Source organism: Cherax quadricarinatus, chromosome 69 (assembly GCF_038502225.1).
Source record: "Cherax quadricarinatus isolate ZL_2023a chromosome 69, ASM3850222v1, whole genome shotgun sequence".
Lineage (NCBI taxonomy): Eukaryota > Metazoa > Arthropoda > Malacostraca > Decapoda > Parastacidae > Cherax > Cherax quadricarinatus.
In genome coordinates, this window is record NC_091360.1 from 2,689,980 (window position 1) to 2,715,867 (window position 25,888).

General features: G+C 38.6%; 1 protein-coding gene across 4 annotated transcripts in view; it reads right to left on the reverse strand.

Moving 5' to 3' along the window:
• Window positions 1–25,888, reverse strand: part of LOC128701863 (dopamine receptor 2) — a 204,541-nt gene that overhangs the window by 89,116 nt on the left and 89,537 nt on the right. Inside the window, exon 3 of one of the 4 annotated variants that reach the window (XM_053795818.2) lies at window positions 20,159–20,209. The exons of the other annotated variants lie outside the window; for them this stretch is intronic. The gene's annotated coding sequence lies outside the window, so the exon portion shown is untranslated. The remainder of the gene's footprint in view (window positions 1–20,158; window positions 20,210–25,888) is intronic. 4 annotated transcript variants of the gene reach the window in all.

Consider the following 25,888-nt stretch of genomic DNA (forward strand, 5'->3'; position numbering starts at 1 on the left):
ACACGAAGATGTGGATACACGAAGATGTGGCTCTGGTGGCCTGGTGGTTAACGCTCTCGCTTCACACGGTGAGGGCCTGGGTTCGATTCCCAGCCAGAGTAGAAACATTGGACGTGTTTCTTTCCACCTGTTGTCTATGTTCCCCATCAGTAAAATGGGTACCTGGGTGTTAGTGGACTGGCGTGGGTCGCATCCTGGGACACTGACCTAAGGTCACAGACCGGGCCGCGGGGGCGTTGACCCCCGGAACTCTCTCCAGGTAACTCTCAGTATACTTAAAGTTTGCCTTAATCATTATTGCTGGAATTCATATATTTTTGACTGGTGGTGAACTGGTGATATGTAACCTTAATAATTAACCAGCCAAACATTGTTAAACACAATATTAAATACTTCAACATTTCCGTTATCTAATTTTCGCTATCTTAGTAGCAGTCACTGGCAAGAGTGACAGTCACTACCTAAGGTGACAATCTCTGTTTGCATTCATTGTCTGCAGTTACTGTCACTGTTCTACAGCTGAGGTAAATACTGAGGACCCTCGTCGCTCATCCGGACAAGTGCTTCTCTCACACACACACTCAGACAAGAAAGTATGGCGAAACATACATCTTTTGTCAACAATAGACGACATATATCACAAGGAATATATAGTTCATTGCTGTCTTTATGTATATTTCTTAATAAGTTGATAATTAGCCTCTCATAGCTTATGCAGTAATTCTTGTCTGAGTGGCCTGGTAGAGCAGGGTATATCTGGAATTTGACTGTTGTGAAGCAAGATGTAGGTGAGGGCTGTAAGGCAGGATATAACAGAGGTCTGAGAGTGATGCTGAAATATGTATGCAAAGTCTGAGTGTGGTGCAGGAGTGTTGGGTGTAATAAGGAAAGAGGTCCGAGTGTGGTAGGACAGAATGTATCTGAAGTCTGAGTGTAATATGACAGGATATATATCTCAGGTCTGAGTGTGGGCGAGCACCGATTAGCCAACTTATCGAGTGGTAAAATAAGGTGGAAAAGAATGGCAAAAATTCTTCAATTCTCCACGTATAGAGAGGCAACGCCTCCTTTATTGAAGACTAATTTATGATTAATATTATTGTTCTAGCCGAAAGTACCTTTTTTCTACTAGGTTTTAAGTCTAATACCTAAATTCTAATTTTCTGTACCTATTTATGCTTGTCAGCATTTTTTTCTAATCCATAGGGATGTTTTTTCATTAAAAGCCTTTATTCCATTGTGTTATTCTAACCAAGTACACCTATTTTTTTCAATAGGTATCTGATTAGTAACATAATTCAAACCAATTATACCCATTTTCCAGCAGGTCTCGTGCTTACTACCATTATTCTAATCCTCCACACGTATTTTCGGCAGGCGTTCTAGGACTGAGAATGCTGCAGAACTCCCGGCACTGCGGAACGTTACATATTAAAATTCATTAATGGCTTAAGGTATGGTTTTGTGCAGCTCCCACCGAACCTCCAAGTAGCTGAATGTGACACAATATTCTGTTTACAGGATTTTATTGTGAAGACATTTGTCAGCCAGAGACTATTAAATTAATGTGAGCTGATAATGGCCCTGGTGGTTGAAATGTCTTGTCAGTATTAAGCTATAAACCACATATTGGGTCGAAATGTCTTGTCAATAATAAGCTATAAACCACACATATTGGGTCGAAACGTCTTGTCAGTAATAAACCATAAACTACATACTGAGTTTAATTTACATAATAGTCGGTTTATAATATCAGTGATATACAACATTCAAGCATCTCTTCCTAGTCTGAATATAAAACTTTAGCTTCCCTGAACTTCCCGAAATAGATAGAGAATGGATTCTGTTTGATGGACACAGAGACCCATAGGCTCGTGTTTCGTCTTTGTCCTGTGACGTACCTGTCGCCAATTCCTAGAGTTATTGCACTCTCAATGCCCGGCCCGAGGTCAGACGTCATTGTTGACTGCCAGGTCAATCAGGGCGTTGCTGCCGGCCGCACGCAGCTTACATAGCCATCAGGCTCTTTCAGAATTTACTGGTCCTGCTTTAGAACAATTCAAATGTAAAGAAAAATTATGCTAACATAGAGAACCTTCAAAAATATGTTAGAAAATTTACGATAGAAGCTACACAAGAATCATTCAGGAGCCAAGTCATTTGATCACCACCAGTCAAGAATACTATGATATCAAAAACATTAATTAAACTCTCAGCATATATACACTGAGACACATACACTTCACGGTGTATATATCTTTTGCGATATATGCTGCTGCAGCGGCTTGAATGGAATATCTCAGCAATGGAACAGTAGGCATGCTAGATAATTAATCACATTACTAACTGTGGGCTTGTCCCATGTGATTCACTCAAGTAATTCCCCGAGCTTAACGTAACCATCTTCTCAGATTAAAATCTCATAAAATACACACTGAGTGGAAACATCTATGCTATACTGGCTACACAGAGTTCAAAACTTAACAATAACATTCAAATTCAATCCATTGTATTTTATATTTTCAAAGGGATTCAACTCATTGCGAAAGGCGTAAGAAATCTTCATTTCTGAAGGAAATTCAAACTTATTGACACTCGATAATGATTGCAGTTACAGCCAATTTGGGGCAGACTATTGGACAGATGTTAAGTTTCACTAATAACTTTTTTTTTTAGCTATTTACTTTGTGTCATTATTAATCTCATATTGTGATGGTAGTTAAATTTAACAATAATTATGCAGAAGACGTCACTTTTTTTCTGTCTGATTAACGTGTAAGACGAGAGATAATTCTTGCAATTTTTAACTTCCGAAATTTGCTTATATTTACTTTCTTGTGTTTTTCCTAAGTTTTGATGACGTTTCGGTCGGTCCTGAACCGAAACGTCCTGAAATGTTTCCATGATACGTGTCGTGGAAGGTGGTTAATATGGGGTAAATATGGGGTAAAAATGGTTTGACACACACACACACACACACACACACACACACACACACACACACACACACACACACACACACACACACACACACACAGGACGAAAGGAAGACAATGAAAGAGAGAGTTCAAAAACGAAAGGAGAAATGGGAGGAAATGAAAAAGGAGAGCAGAATAACCCAGGATCAAATGGAAGGACAAGCGCACCCCCCAGAAACACCTGCAGAAGGACTCCAGCCACGACACCCCCAAGGCAACTGAACAATCCAAACCAACCATCACACACCAATCCCTCTGTTTCCACCCCCCGCACCACAGTTACAGTATTAGAACAGAAGTTGAAGGTTTGGTACACAAATGCAGATGGATTAACGAATAAACATGAGGAATGGCAAGAACGAATCAATGAGAAGTCCCCAGACATCATAGCAGTTACAGAAACAAAACTCACGGAGACAATAACAGATGCAATCTTCCCACCAGGATACCAGATCATGAGGAAAGTAGAAGGGGCAGGGGGGGAGGAGGGGTTGCTCTGCTCGTAAAAACAGATGGAAATTCGAGAAAATGGAAGGCATAGATGAGACGGGAGAAAGAGACTACATAGCAGGTACACTTCAGTCTGGGGAACACAAAGTGGTCATTGCAGTGATGTATAATCCACCACAGAACTGCAGGAGGCCAAAAGAGGATTATGAAGAGAGCAACAGAGCAATGGTGGACACACTTGCTGAGGTGGCAAGAAGAGCTCACTCCAGCAGAGCAAAGTTGCTGGTTATAGGGGATTTCAACCACAGGGAGATTGACTGGGAAAACCTGGAGCCACATGGGGGTCCCGAAACATGGAGAGCCAGGATGTTGGACGTGGTGCTGGAAAACCTCATGCACCAACATGTTAAGGACACTACCAGAGTGAGAGGGGAGGATGAACCAGCAAGATTGGACCTTGTGTTCACCCTGGGCAGCTCAGACATTGAGGATATCAAGTATGAGAGTCCCCTATGAGCTAGCGACCACGTGGTTCTGTGCTTTGAATACATAGTAGAGCTGCAAGTGGAGAGAATAACAGGAGTTGAATGGGAAAAGCCTGACTATAAAAGAGGGGACTACATAGGGTTGAAGAACTTCCTGCGGGTGGTCCAGTGGGACAGAGAACTGGCAGGAAAGCCAGTAAATGAAATGATGGAATATGTAACAACAAAATGCAAGGAGGCAGTGGAAAGGTTTATTCCCAAGGGCAACAGTAACAACGGGAAGACCAGAACGAGCCCCTGGTTTACCTGACGGTGTAAGGAGGCAAAAACAAAGTGCAATAGAGAATGGAAAAAGTACAGAAGGCAGAGAACACACGAAAATAGGGAGATCAGTCGCAGAGCCAGGAATGAGTACGCACAGGTAAGGAGGGAGGCCCAGCGACAGTATGAAAATGACATAGCATCAAGAATCAAGACTGACCCGAAACTGTTGTATAGCCACATCAGGAGGAAGACAACAGTCAAAGACCAGGTGATCAGATTAAGGACAGAAGGTGGAGAACTCACAAGAAATGATCAGGAGCTATGTGAGGAGCTGAACAGGAGATTTAAGGAAGTTTTTACAGTAGAGACAGGAAGGGCTGTGGGAAGACAGCACAGAAGGGAACATCAATAGGGAATATACCAACAAGTGTTGGATGACATACGAACAACTGAGGAGGAGGTGAAGAAGCTCTTAAGTGACCTTGACACCTCAAAGGCGATGGGACCGGACAACATCTCCCCATGGGTCCTTAGAGAAGGAGCAGAGATGCTGTGCGTGCCTCTAACCACAATCTTCAACACATCCCTTGAAACTGGGCAAGTACCTGAGAAATGGAAGACAGTTAATGTAATCCCCATATTTAAGAAAGGAAACAGAAACGAGGCACTAAACTACAGACCTGTCTCTCTGACATGTAATTGTGTGCAAAGTCATGGAGAAGATTATCAGGAGGAGAGTGGTCGAACACCTGGAAAGGAACAAGATTATAAATGAAAACCAGCATGGGTTCATGGAAGGCAAATCTTGTATCACAAACCTCCTGGAGTTTTATGACAAGGTAACAGAAGTAAGACACGAGAGAGAGGGGTGGGTAGATTGCGTTTTCCTAGACTGCAGGAAGGCCTTTGACACAGTTCCCCACAAGAGATTAGTGCAGAAGCTGGAGGATCAGGCGCATGTAAAAGGGAGGGCACTGAAATGGATAAGGGAATACCTGACAGGGAGGCAGCAACGAATCATGGTACGTAATGAGGTATCACAGTGGGCGCCTGTTACGAGCGGGGTCCCACAGGGGTCAGTTCTAGGACCAGTGCTATTTTTGATATATGTGAACGACATGATGGAAGGAATAGACTCTGAAGTGTCCCTGTTCGCAGATGACGTGAAGTTGATGAGAAGAATTAAATCGGACGAGGATGAGGCAGGACTGCAAAGAGACCTGGACAGGCTGGACATGTGGTCCAGTAACTGGCTTCTCGAATTCAATCCAGCCAAATGCAAAGTCATGAAGATTGGGGAGGGGCAAAGAAGACCGCAGACAGAGTATAGGCTAGGTGGACAAAGACTACAGACCTCACTCAGGTAGAAAGACCTTGGGGTGACCATAACACCGAGCACATCACCGGAGGCACACATCAACCAAATAACCGCTGCAGCATACGGGCGCCTGTCAAACCTGAGAATAGCGTTCCGATACCTTAATAAGGAATCGTTCAAGACACTGTACACTGTGTATGTTAGGCCCATACTGGAGTATGCAGCACCAGTCTGGAACCCACACCTGGTCAAGCACGTCAGGAAGTTAGAGAAAGTACAAAGGTTTGCAACAAGGCTAGTCCCAGAGCTCAAGGGAATGTCGTACGAGGAAAGGTTAAGGGAAATCGGACTGACGACACTGGAGGACAGAAGGGTGAGGGGAGACATGATAACGACATACAAGATACTGCGGGGAATAGACAGGGTGGACAGAGATAGGATGTTCCAGAGAGGGGACACAGGGACAAGGGGTCACAACTGGAAGCTGAAGACTCAGACGAGTCACAGGGACGTTAGGAAGTATTTCTTCAGTCATAGAGTTGTCAGCAAGTGGAATAGCCTAGCAAGTGAAGTAGTGGAGGCAGGAACCATACATAGTTTTAAGAAGAGGTATGACAAAGCTCAGGAAGCAGAGAGAGAGAGAGGACCCAGTAGCGATCAGTGAAGAGGCGGGGCCAGAAGCTGAGTCTCGACCCCTGCAACCACAATTAGGTGAGTACAATTAGGTGAGTACACACACACACACACACACACTCACACACACACAACATTTAATAAAGAAATAAGAGGGAGTATCGGAAAGAACAAGTTGTCACTGAAACAATGTAAGAAATAAAGAAAAACCCAACAAATTAAACCTGGAAGATATCCAGAGCTCCGCACAAAATCAGACGTAGATTACTACACGTTTAAGTGGGCAACCCAAGTACATATCTAATATGACAAAGACACTTGTCCTGTTTCCTGACAAATCTTATCTAGTCTAACCCAACCCAAGTGCTTGTGTACTACACCAGTAAGTGTGAGTGGGTGAGTCTATGCAGGACACCTTGGTTACCTACGAGTGAAAATACTAGAATGAGTGGAAGGAAGCTGGAAAAATTGTCAAGAGACAAATCAGTGATGAGAGACGGGGAAAAAAAGGAACTTAACTTTAAAATATAAATTTAGAAATTATGAGAAGAGGAAAGAGGAAGGGAGGTGAAAGTGGAGCTGAGTGTAGGCAAGAGTGAAGGTGGAGAGCCTGATAGGTGAGATAAATGAGCTTAAAGAAGATATGATAAGGCTAATGAAGGAGAGGGATTAGTGAGAGCAAGCGACTAGATTATATGCAAGGATAAATTACGAAGGTGTTGCATGAGAGGAAAGATATAAACAAAGATATTCTTATGGTTTCCAGAACCTTGATTTTGAAAGTTTTGAGTCAGTATTTAGAGTGCTGATAACTGTGATAGATCACAGGTTACAGTACATAATACTACCCTTGACACAGGTTCAGGGCACAGGACTACTTTTGGCACGGGGTACATGATATAGCACTATCAATAACATAGGGTACACGATATAGGACTACCCTTAACACAATTTACAGATTATAGGACTACCCTTAACACAGGGTACAGGATATAGGACTACCCTTAACACAATTTACAGATTATAGGACTACCCTTAACACAGGGTACAGGATATAGGACTACCCTTAACACAGGGTACAGGATATAGAACTACCCTTAACACAGTTTACAGATTATAGGACTACCCTTAACACAGGGTACAGGATATAGAAATACCCTTAACACAGGGTACAAGATATAGGACTACCCTTAACACAGAGTACAGGATATAGAACTACCCTTAACACAGCTTACAGATTATAGGACTACCCTTGACACAGGGTACAGGATATAGAAATACCCTTAACACAGTTTACAGATTATAGGACTACCCTTAACACAGGGTATAGGATATAGGACTACCCTTAACACAGTGTACAAGATATAGGACTACCCTTAACACAGAGTACAGGATATAGAACTACCCTTAACACAGCTTACAGATTAAAGGACTACCCTTGACACAGGGTACAGGATATAGGACTACCCTTGACACAGGGTACAGGACTAACCCAGACACAGAATACGGTGTAAACATTTAGAACATATGTGTCAAGCTCAGCTGTCGTGATAAATAAATCCTCTTATCTCTAACGTGCCTGCCTACGACATTACTTCCACACTCACGCTCCTACTACTCCTCCTTTTCCCCTTCTTTTCTTCCTCTTCCTCCTCCTGATTGCCCTCCTCTTCCCGTTCTTAAACTCTACCAGTAATAATGCGACTTTGTCTACAGCAGCTGTAGAACCCTTATGATGTCACATTTCTACAGATCGATATTTTGATTAATTAGGTTTGAAGCTTATCGACTACACCAGGCTCATTAAAGCTGCAAATAACCTTTTTACCAAAAAACAAGAATACTTTAATCCCTAAAACAGGGACTAAAGTAAATTCTCAGTGTATATACGCTGAGAAAAATGCACATCTCTGTGTATATACCATCGACTGGAAACTGATGTCTAAACAACTAGATAGTGTGCTAGGGACACGGAGTATCGAGCCTAGAGTGAGTAAAGACTGTGGAAAAAGTGGAAAAAATCCTTCCAAATATTTTGAAGAATATCCATATTTCTGAGCATATATTTATTGGAACAACGTTTCGCTCTGGGAAGAGCTTTACCAAGTCAAGCGCTCATTAAACTCTCCACAGAGCGAAACGGCGATCCAATAAACGATGCCAGTCAATAAACACTGATGTTAATAAATTTTTACAGTAAAAGAAACATAATAATAAAACCCCCTATTATTTTATCAAATTTAAAACTTAACAAAAGTCAATTATCAGTTTTCAGCACGAAAGGTTGGTTAGCGGAGGTTTAAAGCCTATCGACTACACGATGGTCATTAAGGTCGTATACCACCTGCTCACCTTCAATCAGGTATACAGTAAACTTAAATATATACACTGAGGGAAATATACATGTCTTTATTTATATCGCAAAAATGTATATGAAGACAGTGAAATTTCTTCGAGAAAACGAAAGAAATGAGAATTATAAATGGTTAAAATGAAAGAAATGAGAATTATAAATGGTTAAAATGAAAGAAATGAGAATTATAAATGGTTAAAATGAAAGAAATGAGAATTATAAATGGTTAAAATGAAAGAAATGAGAATTATAAATGGTTAAAATGAAAGAAATGAGAATTATGAATGGCAAAACCAAAAAAGTGAAAATTACGAATAATTAAAATGAAAGAAACGAACACTGCGAATGGGTAAAACGAAAGAAGTGAAAATTGTGAATGTAGAAAACGAAAGCAATTAAATATATGACCGATTAAAACGAAGAGATTTTTCGTTCGGATTTTTAACCCCGAAGGGTTAGCCACCCAGGATAACCCAAGAAAGTCGGTGCGTCATCGAGGACTGTCTAACTTATTTCCATTGGGGTCCTTAATCTTGTCCCCCAGGATGCGACCCACACCAGTCGACTAACACCCATGTACCTATTTGCTGCTAGGTGAACAGGACAACAGGTGTAAGGAAACACGTGTCGAAATGTTTCCACCCGCCGGGAATCGAACCCGGGCCCTCCGTGTGTGAAGCGGGAGCTTTAGCCACCAGGCCACCGGGCCACTCAAAGAAAGAAAGAAACGAAAGAAACGAAATTTACGAATGACTAAAAAGAAAGAAATAAGCGAAAAAAAGGAATAAACCATATAATCTTTAATATCATTGGTTGCACTTGACGCAGAAGTTGCACTCGTTGCAGAGTGCAACTTCTGCATTATCTCAATATTTCCAACGTGAGATGGAAAGAAATTTGAACACAAATAACGATAAATTGATCATTTCCAGAAATTATGGTTACTGAACGTGGCGTCTATATTTATGAAAGTTTTCTCTCAGTTCGTCGCTTTCTTTCATCATTTATAGATATTTGAGAGATTTATTAGGATTTATTACGATTTATCGTGATGTATTAGGATTTAAAATGGGATATATAATGAATTTCAGCGATTTATCGTGATGTTGCAGGATTTATGGTAGTCTGTAATGAATTAGAGCGATTTATAAAGATTTATTACGATTTATTATGATTTATTACGATTTATCACGATTTATTACGATTTATTCACGATTTATTACGATTTATCACAATTTCCTACGATTTATCACGTATTATAACTATTTTTAGAATAAATCATAATTGGCTATCATTTATAATTATTTATCACATTTTATTGCAAATTATTAAAATTTATTCACAGTTTATGAGGAGAATAAAATTTTGTAGAAAAAAAATCTTATTTTTTATAAACGTCGTTTTGACTACAAGAAACAAGAACTACAAACAATGGTACTGACTTTCAGGGAGGTACTAATATATTGTAACATTGTATCTTACCTTTGTATGTTACCACTGTATTATCACTGTGCCACTGTATGTTACCACTGTATTACCACTGTGTCACTGTATGTTACCACTGTGCCACTGTATGTTACCACTGTATTACCACTGTGCCACTGTATGTTACCACTGTATTACCACTGTGTCACTGTATGTTACCACTATGCCACTGTATGTTACCACTGTATTACCACTGTGCCACTGTATGTTACCACTGTATTACCACTGTGTCACTGTATGTTACCACTGTGCCACTGTATGTTACCACTGTTTTACCACTGTGCCACTGTATGTTACCACTGTGCCACTGTATGTTACCACTGTGCCACTGTATGTTACCACTGTATTACCACTGTGCCACTGTATGTTACCACTGTATTACCACTGTGTCACTGTATGTTACCACTGTGCCACTGTATGTTACCACTGTTTTACCACTGTGCCACTGTATGTTACCACTGTGCCACTGTATGTTACCTCTGTGCCACTGTATGTTACCACTGTACTGTATTACCACTGTGTCACTGTATGTTACCACTGTATTACCACTGTGTTACTGTATGTTACCACTGTGCCACTGTATGTACCACTGTGTCCACTGTATGTTACCACTGTGCCACTGTATGTGCCACTGTATGTTACCACTATGCCACTGTATGTTACCACTGTATTACCACTGTGTTACTGTATGTTACCACTGTGCCACTGTATGTTACCACTGTTTTACCACTGTGCCACTGTATGTTACCACTGTGCCACTGTATGTTACCACTGTGCCACTGTATGTTACCACTGTGCCACTGTATGTTACCACTGTGCCACTGTATGTTACCACTGTTTTACCACTGTGCCACTGTATGTTACCACTGTGCCACTGTATGTTACCACTGTGCCACTGTATGTTACCACTGTGCCACTGTATGTTACCACTGTATTACCACTGTGCCACTGTATGTTACCACTGTATTACCACTGTGTCACTGTATGTTACCACTGTGCCACTGTATGTTACCACTGTTTTACCACTGTGCCACTGTATGTTACCACTGTGACACTGTATGTTACCACTGTGCCACTGTATGTTACCACTGTGCCACTGTATGTTACCACTGTATTACCACTGTGCCACTGTATGTTAACACTGTATTACCACTGTGTCACTGTATGTTACCACTCTGCCACTGTATGTTACCACTGTTTTACCACTGTGCCAGTGTATGTTACCACTGTGCCACTGTATGTTACCACTGTGCCACTGTATGTTACCACTGTGCCACTGTATGTTACCACTGTATTACCACTGTGCCACTGTATGTTGCCACTGTATTACCACTGTGTCACTGTATGTTACCACTGTGCCACTGTATGTTACCACTGTTTTACCACTGTGCCACTGTATGTTACCACTGTGCCACTGTATGTTACCACTGTGCCACTGTATGTTGCCACTGTATTACCACTGTGTCACTGTATGTTACCACTGTGCCACTGTATGTTACCACTGTTTTACCACTGTGCCACTGTATGTTACCACTGTGCCACTGTATGTTACCACTGTGCCACTGTATGTTACCACTGTGCCACTGTATGTTGCCACTGTTTTACCACTGTGCCACTGTATGTTACCACTGTGCCACTGTATGTTACCACTGTGCCACTTTATGTTACCACTGTGCCACTGTATGTTATCACTGTGCCACTGTATGTTACCACTGTATTACCACTGTGCCACTGTATGTTACCACTGTGCCACTTTATGTTACCACTGTGCCACTGTATGTTATCACTGTATTACCACTGTGCCACTGTATGTTACCACTATGCCACTGTATGTTACCACTGTATTACCACTGTGTCACTGTATGTTACCACTGTATTACCACTGTGTCACTGTATGTTACTACTGTATTACCACTGTGTCACTGTATGTTACCACTGTATTACCACTGTGTCACTGTATGTTACTACTGTATTACCACTGTGTCACTGTATGTTACCACTGTATTACCACTGTGCCACTGTATGTTACCACTGTGCCACTGTATGTTACCACTGTGTGCCACTGTATGTTACCACTGTACCACTGTGCCACTACTGTTTTACCACTGTATTACCACTGTGTCACTGTATGTTACCACTGTGCCACTGTATGTTGCCACTGTATTACCACTGTGCCACTGTATGTTACCACTGTATTACCACTGTGCCACTGTATGTTACCACTGTATTACCACTGTGTCACTGTATGTTACCACTGTGCCACTGTATGTTACCACTGTTTACCACTATGCCACTGCATGTTACCACTGTATTACCACTGTGCCACTGTATGTTACCACTGTATTACCACTGTGTCACTGTATGTTACTACTGTATTACCACTGTGCCACTGTATGTTACCACTGCGTATTATCACTGTGTCACTGTATGTTAGCACTGTATTACCACTGTGCCACTGTATGTTACCACTGTATTACCACTGTGTCACTGTATGTTACCACTGTGCCACTGTATGTTACCACTGTTTTACCACTATGCCACTGCATGTTACCACTGTATTACCACTGTGCCACTGTATGTTACCACTGTATTTTCACTGTGCCACTGTATGTTACTACTGTATTACTACTGTGCCACTGCATGTTACTACTGTATTACCACTGTGACACTGCATGTTACCGCTCTGCCACTGTATGTTATCGCCGTACCACTTTGGGTTGGCACTGTACCACTGTATGTTACCACTACAGCACTGTTACCACTGCAACACCGCGTGTTTCCACTGAACCACTGTGTATTACCACCGCACCACTGAGAAGTGATAAGCACCACATAATTTCAGCACTCCCGATAAATTACTGGTACACAATACCGATAAGATGATGAACAAGGTACATGTACAATACTTGGGTAACTTTAAAGATAACTAGTTTCGTTAACCGGTTGCCATTTTAACTCAATACAGAGAAAAATACTGGAGACGATGGAAGAATTGGAGAGAAAATAGGTGTTTATTTCCTCAGTCTTGACAGGATGTGTTCAGTCTCTTGTCCTTAATAGAAGATATTCAGTTCAGAAGTTCAGCCCTTAAGGCTTGATAGAAGGTGTTCAGTCCCTTATTTTTGATATATCTAAAGTAGATGGATAATGATGAAGGTTGTTATTCGGAATCCAGAGGAAAGGTGCCGTATCAGCCGGGTTGTGGTTCGTGCGTTGAACTACGTGCAGCCAGTAGTAGCAGCCTATTTTATCAGGCCCTGATCCACCGGGAGGCCTAGTCATGGACCGGGCCGGGGGGGCGTTGATCCCCGGAATACCCTCCAGGTAGACTCCAGGTAGGGAAATTTGCTAGTGAAAGTAGGTCGTACCCAGGAGATGGGCCAGAGGATACCAAGACAGCTGTGGAGTATATCCTGTGTATATCCTGATGTTGTCATGTCTCACAAAATATTACATTAATGGAATATATTACCGACAAGCTGACGAATGACACACTTGGAAATAAATATATCTCAACAGTTGGGAATAAATATATCTCAACAGTTGGGAATAAATATATCTCAACACTTGGAAATAAATATATCTCAACAGTTGGGAACAAATATATCTCAACACTTGGGAATGAATATATCTAAACAGTTGGGAATAAATATATCTCAACAGTTGGGAATAAATATATCTCAACACTTGGGAATAAATATATCTCAACAGTTGGAAATAAATATATATCAACAGTTGGGAATAAATATATCTCAACACTTGGGAATAAATCTATCTCCACTTTCCAACATCTCCAGTATTTATTCTCTAAACTTGACTGAAAACTCTACTGGTTTACGTAGCATCTCACCAATACTGATACCCAGGTGCTGCACATGCGTCTTATTAATCAGTTTCCCATGGAGCATTTGGAACGTAACGAGTATATGAAAGCAGCCCTCGCCGGCTCTAACATTCCAAAGTCGTCGGATGCCTCAGATACCACCACATCGGCGTTTTAATGTGAACAAAGGGAGTCTTTACTTTGAAGGCCGCTGTCATTCGGTACAAGGGGAAACAATATTATAAATGCTTGCAGTTGCTCCAACTCCACCACAATGCACGTTTATCACACATTCTCGTGCAAATGTCACTGGCATTTCACTTGCATTTGCAAGACTTGACGTATTCAATCTTTCATAGGGAATTATTTTCTCATTTCGATTCCCTTCTTTTCATTGTTAGTTTAGTTCACAGGTTCTGATTCTTTTAAGTACTAACTTTCATATCTCTTACTCATGAATTTTTTACTGTCCGTAATTAATCTTTCTTATATTATTGTTGAAACATTTATATCATAAATGCCGATTAAATTTCTCAGTGCAGTAAATCGGATTGCTAACATGAAAAGCACATTTGTTCACTTAAGGATTATTTTCTGACCCAAATGTATTGTGGTGAAAAAATTGTTAGAAAACAATCATTCCAACTTAAAAAAAAAGCAGATTTTTGATACGGAAAAAAAAAAGTCTTTTTTCGTGTAAGTCAGGGCTCCATTCTCCCTTTTGTCAATAGGTACTTATGAGCTCGTTAACTGTTGTGAGACGCATACTGGGGATGAAAATCTCAGGACTCCAACGTAAACAAGCCACAGTGCTTGGCTTCCTTGGGTTACCAAAGGAAAATAACCCTCCGAATAGATAATCTGAAGAAAATTCTCTTTTATGTTCTGGATTCAGTCCTATATAAGAGCCAGGTTCATAAGATGTGGAAAGATCTGAGAAAACATTCCAAGAATATAATATTCTACCAGAGGAACTGCACTTCATCCTATGTGTGAAGTGTAGAAACTTGGATAACACTGAATGTAATTTAGTATACTTGCTGACGTTTCGGAATTCTATGAACGCAGAAAATTTTGTATACAAGTGAGGCGAGGCATTGATAATAGAAATAATTAAACAACAACAATAACAACAATACTACTACTTCTACTACTACTACTACTACTACTACTACTACTACTACTACTACTACTACTACTACTACTACTACTACTAATAATAATAATAATAATAATAATAATAATAATAATAATAATCATAGGCACAAGCAAACACACACATACACACACACACACACACACACACACACACACACACACACACACACACACACACACACACACACACACACACACACACACACACACACACACATACACACACACACACACACACACACACACACACAAAATACATCACAACAAACAGATGATGAATAAAACATCTGGATTTTAGCCAAATCTTTCGAAATATTTTTTGAAAAGCGTTAAGGAACAAACACTTCTCGTGGAAACTAAAGAAATAATTTCCAAAATTGCCACCAGAGGCAGATACAATACAAGAACAATAGACCACGAAACAAAACTCTTTGATTTTTTTTTAAAATCTTTCAGATTTTATTTTTGTCTGTTCACGTTTCCTTCCTTGTCTACTCTGTATTTTTCTACAGTCTTTGCAAATAAAGCTTACAATGCTTTCTGAAGCTTTCTGAAGCTTTCTGAAGAAAATAACACAAGTGATCACGAATTTATTATCATAAATATTGGTTGAACAATTTACAACTAACACACACACTGGAGAGGAAGCATTAGACGACGTTTTGCTCAATCCTGGACCATTATTAGTTCACAACTCAACTGATGATTATCCTCAGTGGACCCGAATTTTTAAAGAGGTGATCAGGTAAGCCAGCGGAAGGCCTCGGTTAGATGACCAAAAGCTGTGGGTCGTCATATGCCTAAGACCCGCGTCAGGAAACACTTGTGCTGTTTCCTTATAAACCTTATCTAACCTAACCTAACCTAACCTAACCTAACCTAACCTAACCTAACCTAACCTAACCTAACCTAACCTAACCTAACCTTACCTAACCTAACCTTACCTAACCTTACCTAACCTAACCTTACCTAACCTTACCTAACCTAACCTAACCTTACCTAACCTAACCTTACCTAACCTAACCTTACCTAACCTTACCTAACCTAACCTAACCTTACCTAACCTAACCTTACCTAACCTAACCTTACCTAACCTTACCTAACCTAACCTTACCTAACCTAACCTTACCTAACCTTACCTAACCTAACCTTACCTAACCTAACCTTACCTAACCTAACCTAACCTAACCTTACCTAACCTAACCTAACCTTATTCCTTTTTCGTTAATTTGCTTAAAGACGAGCGTCATTAAGTCTGTATACGCATTGTTAATTAAATATTACGAAGTGTGTATCTCTTTAGGTAGACTTATGTAATCCCGAAAAGTACAAACTTGATTCAAGGTGAGAATAGCTCTGATACTTCCTTGGATCAGAAGCCCTTCACCACCATGACGACAACTTAAAGAGTCTCATGTACTGCTTTAAAAAAACATTCCACAAACACTTACATTATTCCCCACTATGCTCGGTAAACTTAATATGCTCCACAAATTCTCTACATATTGTAAAGCCTTAGAATTCTGGCAGCGAGGGCACAGCAGAGATTCTGTTGTTCCCCAAATCTATATTTGGGTCAGCGCGTACTGTCCCAAAACTTTTCCTCTAAAATTGCATTGGAAGCTGCACAAGTTTTTCCGACTCCTCATTCTTTATCATTCCTGCCTACCTCTCCAGCGAGTCTCTTTCATGAACTTGAACATTAGCTGGACTACTTTCATCCCTTTTTTTATATGACACCTTTGATGTCTAAATATAATAGAAAAAAAGTCTAGGTTCTGAACCTAGGAGATTAAAATGACTGAATACGTGTTTTTCTTGGTAACATTGTACCTCCAGAGAGGCGATATTATGTTTGGATACAAGTCACTGACTGTATCATTTTAGAATGTTCTTATTGTCATTATCCGTGAAATTAATGACATCAAAATACACAGTATGTATATTGAGATATACATACATTAGATCAAGGTACTCAGCAATAACCCACATGGAGATAAATGCTCAGAAAAATAATTGGTCTGTGTATTTTGATCCCCTTCTGAGATAATCTTCTGCCGAAGAGGATCCCAGTAGTGGATTGAAATATAGTGACCAATTAACCTTCTGAGTTTCTGTCTGCATGTGGGTTATTATTAAGCATTGAAAAGTATTCATTACACTTTAGTTATACATACCTCTCGATGTATATATGTTTCTTTACTAGCAGCTTCATTCCATTTCTCATGAATGAGGCAGGAGAATTAATAAATTACATTTACTTAGGCTTCAAAACAATTAATATTTTAAATAGAATAAAGGATTACCATCTCCCATAATTTATTATTATACAGTTAGGCCTCCCGCTGTTCATTGTTAACAATTACTTATATAATTTTGAGTTATGACGTAGTGGGAGTCTTCCCAGATCTTTAGTCCCAGTGAGGTAAATTCATTTCATCATATAACCGAGTGATAGCCCTGCTAAGGGAAATTATTCCTGGGGTTTATTGATTGATTTATTTGTCTGCAAAATTAATTTAGAGTTAAAATTCTGAGTTAATTAGAATCTTGCCATATCCGAAAATTGAAATTTGGTTGCATCGTAGTGATAGTGGTTAGAGGACTTCTGGAGCTTCTTCTCTCCTCTTCTTTCTTCTTCTTTCTTCTTCTGTTCTTCTTGTTCTTGTTCTTGTTCTTGTTCTTGTTCTTGTTGTTGTTGTTGTTGTTGTTGTTGTTCTTCTTCTTCTTCTTCTTCTTCTTCTTCTGCTTTTGTCATAAATCTGGGCCAAGAGCTCTTACAAAATAACCCTCTTAGGTGGTGTCTTGATGTTGGTGAAGGGCTCTTCATCCAAGGAACTGGAGCTACCCTTCCTCTTCCTAAGATCAAATCTGATTGCTTCCCATTTCCCATGTTCTGTATAACCCTTATTTGTTAAGTGCTTACCAATGAGTATAATAATAGTCACGAAATAATGATAATAATAGTTATTAATAATAATAATAATGTTAATAAAAATTAATAACATCATATCTATCGAGTTTATAGAGAATGTCATAGTTCCTGTTTTGAACATGTTTAATAAGTGGAGCACCTTTTGAGGGGGCTTCATGTAAACTTCCTTTTGTGTAGTGAGGCTTCAGGTGTAGAAAGTCGTGTATAAAGAGGCTGAACATACCAAGCAGAATGTGAAGCTGCGCTCATCGTGTAGTAATTAAAAATAATAGTTAAGCTGAACGGGTCACTAGTTATTTGCAGAAATAGGCAGAGGGTCTATTGTGTTCAAAACTTACGTGTGGAAAAGGAGACTTGTGTGCATTTCAGCACATTTATTAAAGGAAACCTTTCGCCCCTGGAGGGAAAGCACTTCCATTAATAAATGTCTTTAACTTTTCATAGTTTGTTGGAATCATCGTGCCATTTATATACCTTACTTGCAATGGATGATCGTGTGTCATCCTGTGTGCCAAGGAGAGCTGTGTGTAGCACACCGTGATCAGTGAAGCTCTGAGACGAGGCCCTGTGTGAAGTGAACTTCAAAAGGACTTTAATGGAGCTCTTGTGACAGAACCCTGTAAGGGAGCTTTTAAGAAAGTGGTCCGTGAAGAAACTCTTCATAGGTTGAGCTATGTAGCGGCATGATAGAGGTAGAGGCAAGTATCCTGCCTCCTCTCTTGATATAAATAGAAGGCTCATAATAGCCAAGATATACAACTCCACCCCTGATAATGGACATGCCCACACACTCTACATACCATCTGCACCCATCTCGCCAGCTATGCAGTGCCCACACCACAACCCACACGATATTTACCTACGACTTCTCTCCGAGGTGCTTAATTATACCAGAACTTCATACGGCGAAAAATGTATGTCCTTCATGATTGGAAAACAAACCTGATATGATTGAAAACTAGACATTATCATAAATAGATATGATCGGAAAAGAGGTTTAGTTGGAAAAAAAAAAGACATTTGGAAAAGAAAAATGGTCAAAATGAGAAATTGTCGGAATATATATATATAAATATATATATATATATATATATATATATATATATATATATATATATATATATATATATATATATATATATATATATATATATATATATATATATATATATATATATATATATATATATATATATATATATATATATATATATATATATATATATATATATATATATATATGTATATATATACATATGTATATATATATATATATATATATATATATATATATATATATATATATATATATATATTTAATTTCTGACCATATCTCATGTCTAAAATTAAGTCTTTTCTAAAGTTTTCTCGGTTAAAGATATATTTTTGCATTAATGCTGATGTAAAAATTAGCGATTTTGTACCAAAAGAACCTTAGGAAACTTACCTAACCTTATTATAACAAGCGCAATTTAATTTAGCCTAGTCCAACTAAATATATTTTAGATAACTTTAAAAAAATTTAATAATAAACAAACGCAATCAAATATATGTTTTTCGTTAGCTTCAGAATTATTTTTGCGAAATCATTACATACACAAATTTTTGCTTGCCGTATTCGGCAAGGCGAGCGCTGCTCGCGATATATACAGATCCGAAATAAAACCACATAGAAAAATAATAATATTTAAAAATATATTACTATTTTTGTCACCGTAATTACATTGCATATTAAGATCCCACCTGTTTCTGTAATCTTATTGCATACTTGACACAAAGGAAATACATTATATGTATGACTGTTTTTCATCTCAAGGCTTTATTGACATCACTGGACCATGTCTTTCTGCTCTCTCGTTTTATATATGCAATAAATAATGCCAAACCACTTATTCGATTGTCTCCTCTGATTACTGTTCTCTGACCGTAGCAGTAAATGTTGGATCACTTGTAATATTACTAGATGCCAATCATGCTGTTCCTGACTTAGTGATGGGGGACTTTTATGATCCGGTAATACAATGGTGGGATATACCGACTAGCTGTAAATAAGACACACAATGCGGGTCATGGCATTTTACTGTGAAAACTTTTCGTCAACCAGGAACTTCAATCAGTTCAATGATTAAGTTACTTGTTCCACCAGGGACTACATCAATTGTTCTTGAAATAATAACCTAACTAGCATTATGTCTTATTTACACTCTTATGATTGATGAGGTCCCTACCACTTCGAAAAAATCTAAGAATACTCTTCATATTTATGAAGGACGTACCTAGGCTGGATCAGCAGGTCTGCTGCACAACTATTTCGTTCTCAGTTTTTTCTGTAAGGAGAAAATACTAATTTGTGAAACTTTTGTATTGAAAATAAACTATACGACACTAGAGAGTGCAAATATGTCATGTACGTTAACCATTATTCATAAATCTGAAAATCTGCATATAAAGGGGATGATGAAAATCACTTGACTTAGAAGAATTATTCTTAAAATTTGCCTCCACTGATCTGGCTACAGTTATTTTAATACAATGTCTGAAGTAGTGAGTTGACTAATTTGTGGCTTAATACACTGGGTGAAGCAGTGAGTTGACTAATTTGTTTACCTGGAGACCTGGAGAGAGTTCCGGGGGTCAACGTCCCCGCGGCCCGGTCTGTGACCAGGCCTCCTGGTGGATCAGAGCCTGATCAACCAGGCTGTTGCTGCTGGCTGCACGCCAGCTTTGGATTAGTAATTTAAAACTCAGACGAAAGAGAATAGTTTTACTAGTCATATGCTTAACTCATTTATCCTACGGAGAAACAAACATGACTTGACTTTTGTATTTAGAGTCTTATAATTCTCAATCAAATATAAATGTATGATAATGCAGTGTTTTGTGTAAAAATTCTCGTTGGATTTTTTAGGTCACAGTTGATCAGAGTAAATCCCAGGAGATGGCAAGACTGATCTTATTTCCATACATTAATATGTATGTAAATTCGATCACGTTTCCTGAGAAGATATTATGATTCCTCTCTGGTGATTGTCTGTACTAGACAGATGGCTAGTAAAGGTATATAACTATATTAATAACTAGGCTGATAACTAGATAAAATTAATAAATCTCTAGCCGAACAGACGACCTACGTAGATTCAAGACAGGAAAGATAACTCGTTAAGATTTATGACTCTCTAACCAGACTTGGATTCATGACACTCTTCATGACAGGACAAATAACTAGTTAGGATTCATGACTCTCTAGCCACACACATGACTTAGATTCATAACACTCTTCATGAGAGAAAAAATAACTAGTTTAGGCTGATGGCTTCCTGAATGGATGGTAGACCAGTTAAAGATCACGACTCAATTCTTAGGCTTAATAATATTTTCACGCATCCATGAATTTATATTGTATGAATCCACAAGTGTGTATGTGAACACTATACGTGGGTATATGTTTCCTGTACTTGTGTATATGATCCCTATGCGTATGTATGAAGAAATATATATATAGCATTTGTTTACGTTCACAATATACAGGCGCTACTCTAGTTCTTTTGGTAGTGTGACTGTGTCATGGTTAGCAGAAGGAGGCTCGAGCCTCCACCACTTAAATCTCTGAATACCACACCCGGAATTTTATGCTTCACTCAGGTATACAAGAAATAAATCGATTATCCTTACAAAATGTCCTTTAATACAGCTGCTTATGTGATATTCACTAAATTTTAGATAGTGAAACAATATATGTATATTTGACAGTGTTCGGGAAACGTGAAAAAAATACAGTATCATTAATTATTTTATTTTGTTTTCCTGAGGACATTGCACTCAGTGAAGCCTAGCAGACTTGACTGATTTGTTAGGTTTGGATTCAGTCGTTGGACTGCTTCCACTCTCTTATAATAGAATTTGGTACTGTAATGAAAATCTCGCATTAATTTTTATCTCATTAGTTTTGTCATTTTGTTTTCCTGTGTCTTTGCTACTCTGCCTTCTCGTGAGTGTGTGTTTGTGTGTGTGTGTGTGTGTGTGTGTGTGTGTGTGTGTGTGTGTGTGTGTGTGTGTGTGTGTGTGTGTGTGTGTGTGTGTTATAATATAAAAAATAGAGCAAAAATTGGCTAAAATGAAATTCAGTGACTCAGTCAATATTCTCCTGCCTGACCTTTTTTCTGCCTCACCCTCTGACATATAAATTTCGTTGGCTGATTCATTTAACCCTTTATTTTGGTTTCTCATCAGTGAATGTTTTGCTTAGTTAACCCTTAAACTGTCCAAACAGATCTATGTTCACATGCGTAGTGCTCCAAAAGTAGATCTAGTTTTTTTTTCATATTTTCAAATATAACAAAAAAAAAAAAGTAGACCAAAGTTTTTTACACGTTTTCAAATGTAAAAAAAAAACAATAAGAAGATCTACGTTTTTTTACATAATTTCAAATGTTGAAAAAACGTAGATCTACGTTTGGACAGTTTAAGGGTTAATATGCATTGTAGTCAATAAAATACAGTCTAAGCATATTCCCTCATGCTCATGAACACACTCACCTATACAATGTATCAGTCACATCGATTTTTACCTTCTTGATTTGGTTTTCATAAATATAACTGCCAAGCCAATATTATGGTCCAGGACAGACCGAAACATCGAAAAAAAAGACTTGCAGTGAGGAACTTTATGAGACCTTTCGTCTGTGGAACTGTCAACCCTTTAAACCACTGTGTATTTCCTCCATTTCCAAGTATTGAGTTATTGGTCCCAAGGCTTGAGAGCACTTTCTTTAGTGTTAGTTGTGATCGCAAGTGTTATTCACTTACTTTCCTACATACGTCACACTGTCAAACAGCAAGCAGTAGAGGTTCATGTTCCAAAATTTCCTCATCGATCGTATGGACGCAAAGAGCGAACTCCATCATAACATTCCGGCTTTTTTCCCCTGCTTTTTCTAGCGGTTACACAGACGCTTGTGCCAGCTAAACGGCCTGATAGTGATTGTGTACTTTTACCCTCCCAAAGCACTGTTACAGGTAGAAATATACGGGCCTGCCATTTTTATTTATTTATTTATTTATTTTTTTTTTTTGAGTTTCGGTCCTCGTATGGGTTTCTCCTAGAACACAAAAAATACTAGTAAAAAATTCCCTGACCTAACTACTTAAAAATCACCTGATCTAACTAGTTAAGAATCCACCGATCTAACTAAGAAGCCACTGGCCTAACTACTTAAGAACCCAATGGCTTACCATGTATATATATATATATATATATATATATATATATATATATATATATATATATATATATATATATATATATATATATATATATGTATATATATATATATATATATATATATATATATATATATATATATATATATATATATATATATATATCACTTTAAGAGATGAATCAATGTAAATCTTAATGTGGCAGTAACACTCTCAGTAGTATCTCCTTTATCTGATGTAAAAATACACAAGACTGGCTATTACTAAGGGTGTCGGATCACATTACAGCTATGTAAACGAGGACACGAGAAGTCCTTGCTTCACCACCAAGGAGGATTACAAGGCAAGTGCTCAATCTTACACTAACAGTGTGAGTTACTGCCAGAAGATATATTTTCTTGCATGTCTCACATTCACCTGTACAAGCTATAGTGTTGATTCAGACTGGCCGGGAGTGAAGCCTGTCTGATTTTTTTTATTAATGCGCGGATTATCGAGTATTAATTATTATTTTATGGTCCTGAATGACCCACACGGGTTTCGCACTCGCTATAATAGAAATGAAAATAATAATAATAATAATAATTACAGTTTTAATATACTATTACTACTGCCACTACTACTACTACTACCACTACTACTACTACCACTACTACTACTACTACTACTACTACTACTACTACTACTACTACTACTACTAATAATAATAATAATAATAATAATAATAATAATAATTAATAGTTTTGTTCTTTTTCAGAAATAAATAGCTTTTTCAACCACCCTTTACAGAATAATAAAAATTTCTCATATTTTTTTTTAACTCAGTTATACATTTCACGGTTCATCACTAAACTTTTTTTTCCGTTTCCTATTCTCATGTATTTTTATTCTAGGACAGCACACCACCGCTGCTTCACCTATCAATGGGTTCATTTTCATTCAATTGTCAGGTATTTTCAGCTATTTTATCCGCAGTCGAAAAAATGTTTGACTCAGTGAGACATATCTCACAGCATTTACCTGACGTGCGAAAAGTCTACAACAGTTTCACTCGGTTTAGGATACACTTCTTTTTAGAGTGTTTGTAGCCAAGCAGACGAGGTTTTCGAAAGTTATCAAGCCTATTCCATGATAACTTGGGATAGGTTATGTAAGTTTGATAGTGGAGATGCCATAAATTGCACGAACCTTGCCCTAGCTACTGTACACCAACGTTGAAAATTTTAAGCCAATTGAAAGAGACCTTGTCATGTTACGAATTAAAAAATTTTGGTGGAAGAAAAAAAAGAAAAAAAATACGAAAAATTAGACAACCACTTAAAGGAATCCATTCAATAATACTTAATAATAATAATAATAATAATAATAATAATAATAATAATAATAATAATAATAATAATAATAATAATAATAATAATCTTTATAGTTTCATTAGTATGTTTGCATAATGTTGTCTTTAAATTAGCGAAAACTCATGTTTGTAAATTTGTTTGAAAGACACTTGCATCATTAGTAACATTCTTGGTAATTCTGAGAAAATATGCTTTGAAGCAGAGATATTTATATTGTAGGTCACTAATAAATACTGAGACAGTGTTTAAGAGGAAAGTACATCCTAGCTCTGGTAGGCCATTGGATGTTTAACTGGTTAGTTCAGTGGATGTTTTTGCTAGATTGCTTAGTGGATATTTAACTAGTTAGTTTAGTGGATGTTTTTGCTACATTGGTCAGTAGATATTTAACTAGTTAGTTCAGTGGATGTTTAACTAGTTAAGCCAGAGGAGTCTTAAGTAGTCAACTGGTTATCATCCGATTAAGAGCGGTGTCAGGCGACTCAGTTCACATACCGAGTGCCCATGGTTCGATTTACGCCACGGGTAGCAACGTTGGGCATATTTCCTTTCACCTGCTGCCTCTGTTCACCTAGCAGTAGATGGGCACCTAGGTGTAAATCGACCGTTGTGGATCGCATCTTTGTAGTATACCAAAGATCGAACTGGGCTTCCGAATGAGCCTGTAAAATTAATTGGCGCCTAAGAAAAAAGACATTTGGAGTCATCAAGCCATTATTATAGACAAAGTTTCGCTCTGTGGAAAGCATTAAGAAAGGTTGCACTAAAAGCGAAACGTTGTCTACCGTTCTCGGCAATACCTGCCATCCATCACCAGCATGATTTCTCTATTGTTCCATTTAATGGCGAGAATGTTGGATAAGATAAGATTTCGTTTGGATTATTAACCCCGGAGGGTTAGCCACCCAAGATAACCCAAGAAAGGCAGTACGTCCTCGAGGACTGTCTAACTTATTCCTATTGGGGGTCTTGTCCCCCAGGATGCGACCCACACCAGTCGACTAGCACCTAGGTACCTATTTGCTGCTCGGTGAACAGGACAACAGGTGTAAGGAAACGCGTCGAAATGTTTCTACCCCACCGGGAATCGAACCCGGGCCCTCTGTGTGTGAAGCGGGAGCTTTGCCAGCCAGGCCCCGGGGTACGTGCACGGTGAATGTTTTCCACTGGGTTTATGATGGAAAGTTTGTAGAACACTGCAAACACACACACACACACACACACACACACACACGGGGGGTGGAACTTACAGGACAAGTGTGTTCTACAAAGTTCGATTTGTTTTCCTTGTATATTGCTGTGGAGGGATAGTTTGATGTTTGTTGAGGAGGGATGGTTTGCAACTTGCAAGTGGTGATGTTATTTGCAATTTTCAGTGATAAAGGACAAAAAGATCTTGATGTATAAAGAGTATCAGGATTATATTGTCTCTCT